Source organism: Schistocerca piceifrons, unplaced genomic scaffold (assembly GCF_021461385.2).
Source record: "Schistocerca piceifrons isolate TAMUIC-IGC-003096 unplaced genomic scaffold, iqSchPice1.1 HiC_scaffold_410, whole genome shotgun sequence".
Taxonomy (NCBI): Eukaryota; Metazoa; Arthropoda; class Insecta; order Orthoptera; family Acrididae; genus Schistocerca; species Schistocerca piceifrons.
Genome location: NW_025728637.1, coordinates 7,501 through 15,000, shown reverse-complemented (window position 1 = coordinate 15,000; position 7,500 = coordinate 7,501).

The window sequence follows — 7,500 nt, the reverse complement described above, 5'->3', positions numbered from 1 at the left end:
ACCCATGTTGTCCCCTAACCTAACCCAAGTTGTCCCCTAACCTAACCCATGTTGTCCCCTAACCTAACCCATGTTGTGCCTTAACCTAACCCATGTTGTGCCTTAACCTAACCCATGTTGTGCCTTAACCTAACCCATGTTGTCCCCTAACCTAACCCATGTTGTCCCCTAACCTAACCCATGTTGTGCCTTAACCTAACCCATGTTGTCCCCTAACCTAACCCATGTTGTGCCTTAACCTAACCCATGTTGTCCCCTAACCTAACCCATGTTGTCCCCTAACCTAACCCATGTTGTCCCCTAACCTAACCCATGTTGTGCCTTAACCTAACCCATGTTGTGCCTTAACCTAACCCATGTTGTCCCCTAACCTAACCCATGTTGTCCCCTAACCTAACCCATGTTGTCCCCTAACCTAACCCATGTTGTCCCCTAACCTAACCCATGTTGTCCCCTAACCTAACCCATGTTGTCCCCTAACCTAACCCATGTTGTCCCCTAACCTAACCCATGTTGTCCCCTAACCTAACCCATGTTGTCCCCTAACCTAACCCATGTTGTCCCCTAACCTAACCCATGTTGTGCCCTAACCTAACCCATGTTGTGCCCTAACCTAACCCATGTTGTGCCCTAACCTAACCCATGTTGTGCCTTAACCTAACCCATGTTGTGCCTTAACCTAACCCATGTTGTCCCCTAACCTAACCCAAGTTGTCCCCTAACCTAACCCATGTTGTCCCCTAACCTAACCCATGTTGTGCCTTAACCTAACCCATGTTGTGCCTTAACCTAACCCATGTTGTGCCTTAACCTAACCCATGTTGTCCCCTAACCTAACCCATGTTGTCCCCTAACCTAACCCATGTTGTGCCTTAACCTAACCCATGTTGTCCCCTAACCTAACCCATGTTGTGCCTTAACCTAACCCATGTTGTCCCCTAACCTAACCCATGTTGTCCCCTAACCTAACCCATGTTGTCCCCTAACCTAACCCATGTTGTGCCTTAACCTAACCCATGTTGTGCCTTAACCTAACCCATGTTGTGCCGTAACCTAACCCATGTTGTGCCTTAACCTAACCCATGTTGTGCCTTAACCTAACCCATGTTGTGCCTTAACCTAACCCATGTTGTGCCTTAACCTAACCCATGTTGTGCCTTAACCTAACCCACGTTGTCCCCTAACGTAACCCACGTTGTCCCCTAACGTAACCCACGTTGTCCCCTAACGTAACCCACGTTGTCCCCTAACGTAACCCACGTTGTCCCCTAACGTAACCCACGTTGTCCCCTAACGTAACCCACGTTGTCCCCTAACGTAACCCACGTTGTCGCCTATCGTAACCCACGTTGTCGCCTAAACCTGCTCTGTAATTGTTATACGACTCGTTCAATTAGTGTAGTGTTGCCCACCCGCAACCCTCGCAATATAGTTCGCTACTCGCACTGCCCGCTCCCCTGTGTATCGCTTCATGTTAAACACCTTGCAAGTCTTGCTGACTTTCCACATGCTCCTGCTGTACACTGTAATGTGGATGGCAGCAGGGCGTACATGCCGCCCCCCCCCCCCCCCCACCTCTCCCCACGTCCCCACCTTGCCCCCTGCCTTCGCAAGGTGGTTGGTGACAAGTTTGCATGTTCAATGCCCTTCGCATGCGACGTACGCAGGCTACGTTGTGGTGCGGCCTGTGTCAACTGTCCGCTGATGTCGTACGCGTGAACCACAATCTGTACTGCACATTCGTCCTTATGTACTGAATGATACATCGTGGCACATGTGTGACCGTACAACGACTGCGCCCAAAAACGGCGGACCATACAGTGCAAATATTGTGCACGCAGCTACGTGTCGTCTCCCTATGAGAGCTGGATTGCAGTGTGGTACGCCATAGAGACGTGTGGGAGGAACGGACGCCGTGGATGGCGATCAGCATGAGCTGTCTGTTGATGTATTCGGACCTAGTCGTCTCTCCTCACACACCGTGATGGCATGGTGCAGCGCGTTCCATATCTGCGACATGCTACAGAAGCCGGTTGACAGTCGTTCGAGCAATGGACATCGCATACGTACGGGGGCCACCTTCCACGTATTGTCTAGGCGTGCACATTTTGTTGCGTGTATGTGGGCAGACGTAGTGTGGCGTGACACCTGACACAGGCATGCAATAATGGTTGAAGTTGCAAATGGCGATGGACGCCTACGTTTTCTGGTGAAGTTACGCAAATGAAGAAATGGTAACCCGTTGTGGTGCGGTTGTTCTCGCTAGGGGTGAATCGGTGATGGCGACGATAGGTTGAGGTACTAACCGGTTGTTCCAGCGATACCCACCATGCCGACGAAACTGAACGGCATCTGGGTGTGAAGCGATACGCGGCGGTGGCTGGGTGGGACCGTCCCCGGCCGGTGAGGGGGCGCCTCCCGGCGTGCTGGCCGCGCGGTGCGTGGGCGCACGCGCTACAGCCGGCTGGTGGGGGCGGCCAGTGGCAGGCGCGCCGGCCGACGGACGCGGCAGGCGTCGCAGCTGCGCGCCGGCGCACCCTGCGCGCGGCGCCGTGCGGCCAAAGTAGGTCCTCGCGGGCCCGGTGCGAAGCGCGGTGGACATCTGCAGTGTGCTGGTCCGATTGAGGACTGTGTGCGTTGAGGATGCGCCGCCGCCCGGCGCTCGGCGCCGCGACGCCGTCTGCTGCTCGGTCGCCCCAGCGGTTCTCGCTGGTGGTTTGTATCGCAGCTGTGCGGATGTGTTGGCGTGTGCGCTGTGCTGGGAGAGTTCGCTTCGGCACCCAAGTGGGGCTTTTGTCCTTCTGTGGCGCTGGCGTTGGAGCTGCCGGTCACCGTAGGTGGCGCGTGTTGTCTCCCGCCGGCAATGCCACGACAGCACGCTCCCGGGCCTCTGTCGGCAGCGGCAAGCTCAGTTGGGAGCACGGGTGGTCGCACCGAAAGCGTCTACTCGCCTAACTCCGGGCGATTGCGCCTCTCTCGAACCCGACCAAGTACTTGGGACGGCGCTGCGCGCCGCCGGGACCTGAGAGGGTTTCGAGGTGTATTGTGCAGGGGAGCTCAGCCTCCTCCTGTTTGCAGAATGATTGAGCGGACGCTTGCGTGTTCGCGCGGGCCCCCGGGACACACTCCCGGGCGGCCGGCTGCTCAGCTCTAGTTGACGCAGCTCCCTGGTTGATCCTGCCAGTAGTCATATGCTTGTCTCAAAGATTAAGCCATGCATGTCTCAGTACAAGCCGCATTAAGGTGAAACCGCGAATGGCTCATTAAATCAGTTATGGTTCCTTAGATCGTACCCACGTTACTTGGATAACTGTGGTAATTCTAGAGCTAATACATGCAAACAGAGTCCCGATAATACACCTACAACGGCAAGGGCATCATGTAACTGTGGCAACGTCGAAAGACAATCACATTGTAACATCAAAAGACAATCAAATCAATCATATAAATCAACTACCGGTTCAAGAAAATACAGTGACAAGCTCAAGCACGAGCCCCACTGTACAGAGCTCATCAGTTGTCAGAGTCCCACCGGTTGATCCGGTGAGGGTATACCCAAATTTGGAGTATACTATGCAATTATCTAGATTGGAGCAGCCGGCAACCCTGACCACTGCCTTACGACATGTGGTCCGGGTAGGACATGAAGACGGTAGAAAGGTAACCTTCTCGGTTATGGAGGCTGTTGACAGAATCCAGCTAAAATCAGTGAATCTCCCCACCGACTTCGGAGCCTTGCGTGATCTGCTCAAGAAAGTTTTCGACAGACGAGGTGAGAAATTTGACCTTAACGAAATTTACCAGCAATCAGTAATAGCACACGGACGGATTGCTTTCGACTGGAGCAAGAATTGGCCGCATGACCGAATACATACATATTACCCTTAATGACTAAAATTACCATTGGACAACTTAACAGTCATAATAGCAGACTCGTCATGCAGGAGCTCCGGAGGGAGGTGGAAGAGAGGAGACTAGATGTACTCTGTCTACAGGAGCCATACTCCCTGGCTGGAAAGATAGTTTTTGCCGCTGCAGGCTGGCAAATAGTCAGCACGGGAGATAACCCGAAGGCAGTGATTATAATCACAAATAAGCTCCTCAGAGTTACCACATTATCACAATTCGCAACTAGCCACTGCAACGTCGTGGAGCTTCAAACCCCCATGGGAACAATAATCCTCATAAACATGTATTTTCAATATGGGGATAATATAGAACTTTATATTGACCACCTGGCTAGAGTCACCACGGCGTTGCAGGGAAGAAAAATAGTAGTAACAGCAGACATTAATGCAAAATCCCCCCTGTGGTACAGTGGCACAAGGGATGCTAACGGTGAAAAAGTTGAGGAACTTATAATGGCATCACAACTTGTGGTGGCTAACAGGCCTGGAAATCCTCCTACATATGCTGCAGGGGGAGGACAGGGCACAAATATTGATGTGACCCTCATAACACCAAATTTGGTTAACTCTATTCAAAATTGGAGAGTACTAGAGAATGCCACCACAAGCGATCACAACTTGATATCCTTTACCTTGGGCGAAAGAGAGTGCCGCTGGGCCACGGGGTGGGAGGTGCAACTAAATTATAGAAGAGCTGACTGGGAGCGCCTAGCAAGGGAGTGTGACATTCCTCCATTACCTGAAGGTGACATGTATCTAGACATAGACATTGACCAAAGAACAGAGGAGCTGGTGAATGCAGTGACAAGAGCGGTGAAGGCAGCCGTACCTACAAGGAGGAGGGCCATGGCGGCCTCTCCGTCACCATGGACTGCAGAACTAGGTGAACTGCGTCGATCTGTCAGAAGGTTAAGAAGGCACTACCAGCGCAGTGTCGTCTGGCAAGAACGCCAAAGGTGGCAGATATTATACAGGGAGGAAAAGCAGAAGTTCCAAAAGGAACTACGCGAAGTTAGGATGCGAAGTTGGGAGAATTTCGTGCTTAACCAGCTGGTCACGGACCCATGGGGGCTCCCATACAAGCTGGTAAGGGAAAAAATCCGCTCTCCTCTGGAGTTATCAACAGTCAGGTACGGAGACAGGATGACGGAGTCCTGGCAGGAAACTGCGGGGGTCCTCCTCCAGTCTCTGCTGCCTGACGACAATGCGGAAGGGGAAACAGAAGGGCAGAAACAACTTAGAAACGAAGACCAGGAGGAATACGGAAATGAGACGGCTGTCTACCCTTTTTCAGAGGAGGAGGTGGCAGCTCATATAAGATCACTGAAAATAGGTAAAGCTCCTGGGCCGGACGGCATTGTGGCGGAGGTGGTGCAGTTTCTGGCGCCACAATTAACTGCGCCATTAACGCATCTTTACAACGAGTGTCTCCGACAGAGGAAATTTCCGAAGAGATGGAAAACAGCAAATGTAATCATCATAAAGAAAGGAATAGACAAGGACCCAGCAAATGTGAAATCTTACAGGCCGATTTGCCTGTTGGACATATTCGGTAAAATATTAGAGAAACTGCTGGCTGACAGATTGACGGCACACCGAGTGTTGTGCGGGGTGAGTGACAGGCAGTTCGGTTTTAGGCCGGGGCGATCAGCATCTGATGCTATTGCTCTGGCGGCTGAGGTCTGTAGCTCGACCCCGCATAAATACGTGGTTGGCATCATGGTGGATATCAGTGGCGCCTTTGACAACCTTTGGTGGCCTTCGCTCTTCTCCTGCTTGCGGGAGAAAGAGTGTCCAGGGCCGCTATATGGCTGCCTGAGGAGCTATTGTAAGGATCGGGAGGTCTGGTTATCATCGTCTAGCGAAAGAGTTGGAAAGGTAATCACTAAAGGATGTCCCCAAGGCTCTGTCTTAGGACCCCTTTTCTGGGATATCCATATGGAGCCATTACTAGATAAATTGCAACAAAGCAATGAGGTGCTAGAGGTGATAGCCTACGCGGATGACCTCCTCCTGTTGGTTGGCGGCCGTAGCCGCGAAGACATAGAACCAAAAACAGAGACAGCACTAGACAAACTTCAGAAGTGGTGCCAATCGACAAAAATGACGATATCACCTAGTAAATCGACTTACTTACTACTGAAAGGGAACCTTATTAGAAACCCGACTGTTAGAATAGATGGTTCACCAGTTCTCCGACGACGAGAGACACGTTACCTGGGAGTTATCATTGATGAGAGGTGGAATTTTGGGAAGCATATTGAAACAGTCACCCAGAGAGCCCTTCAGATATTAAATAACTTAATCTCCATAGGCCACAAAAGATTTCATCTTCCTCCACACCTAATTAGACTTTACCATAATAGTATTCTAACCTCAGTAGTGGGCTACGGCTCGGGAGTCTGGGCGCACAGGCTCACGAGGGTGGTGCCCGCCATGGCAGTGAGAAGGGTTCAGAGAAGCATGATATTAAGATCAGTAGGGGCCTATAGAACATCTCCAGGGGGAGCCCTATTAATAATAATGGGGCTCTGTCCCCTGGATATAAAGATTAGAGAACAGGCGGCTTGGTATTGGGCCAAGAGGGGAAATAATGAGAAAATTGCTGAGATCATGGGTATCAGATTAAGGGACAAAAGAGAGATAAGGTCAAAAGGGGAAGAGCTCTGGCAGGAGTTTTGGGAAGCAGAAGAGACTGGACGAAGAACTTTCCAGTTCCTACCCGAGGTGAGGGAGCGACTTGGCCTGAAGTACTTTGAGCCCACGCGAGGGTTGATCCACTTTCTCACTGGCCATGGACCCTACCCGACATATTTATGTCGGTTTGGGAAAAGGGCGACACCAGCGTGTGACTGTGGCGATCCGGAGGGCACGCCTGAGCACGTGGTCTATGAGTGTCCCCTCTTCAATGATATCGCCAACGGACTACGAGACAGACTACCCAACCGAGACACATACCAATTACTTAGACGAGAAGAAACGTTTCAGACCTTGAACACCCTGGCTAACGAGATATCACGCAAAGTATTAATCGACTACTTAGGAGAAATACATTAAAAAAATGAGCGACAATAACCACCAACTGAGTCCAAGAGCCCTGCTCCCATACCGCCTGTGCATGGACTGGCCGACTACCTCTAAGTTGGGAACCGCCACGTGCAGGACTAGGGGGAGTAGGGAACAACAACCGATTGCGACACACACTTACCGGACATGACGTAGGATAGAGTAGTTTGTAGGAATTAGACATAGGAAATTAAGATAGGGACTGCAGCGAATAAACATCGAGGCCCGCCCAGTGCCAGGGGCATGCTCTTCGGGGTTAGCTCGAAGAGCAGGGCAGTAAAAGTAGGTTTATATCTTCACTGGCACGCATGTAACGCTGCAGTAAATATGTATAAATTAGATTAATAATAGGAATTAGTATAAGCAACACAAGTAGATTAGATGCCCATTGTTTATTAATGTTAACTGTAGCTCCCACTAATAAGTACACTAAGCTGCAAAAAATGTAATAAAAATGTATCACTAATAGGACCCACTAATGTAGTAAGGTAGTGGGTCAAACTTGTATCATTATAATGATTTAGAT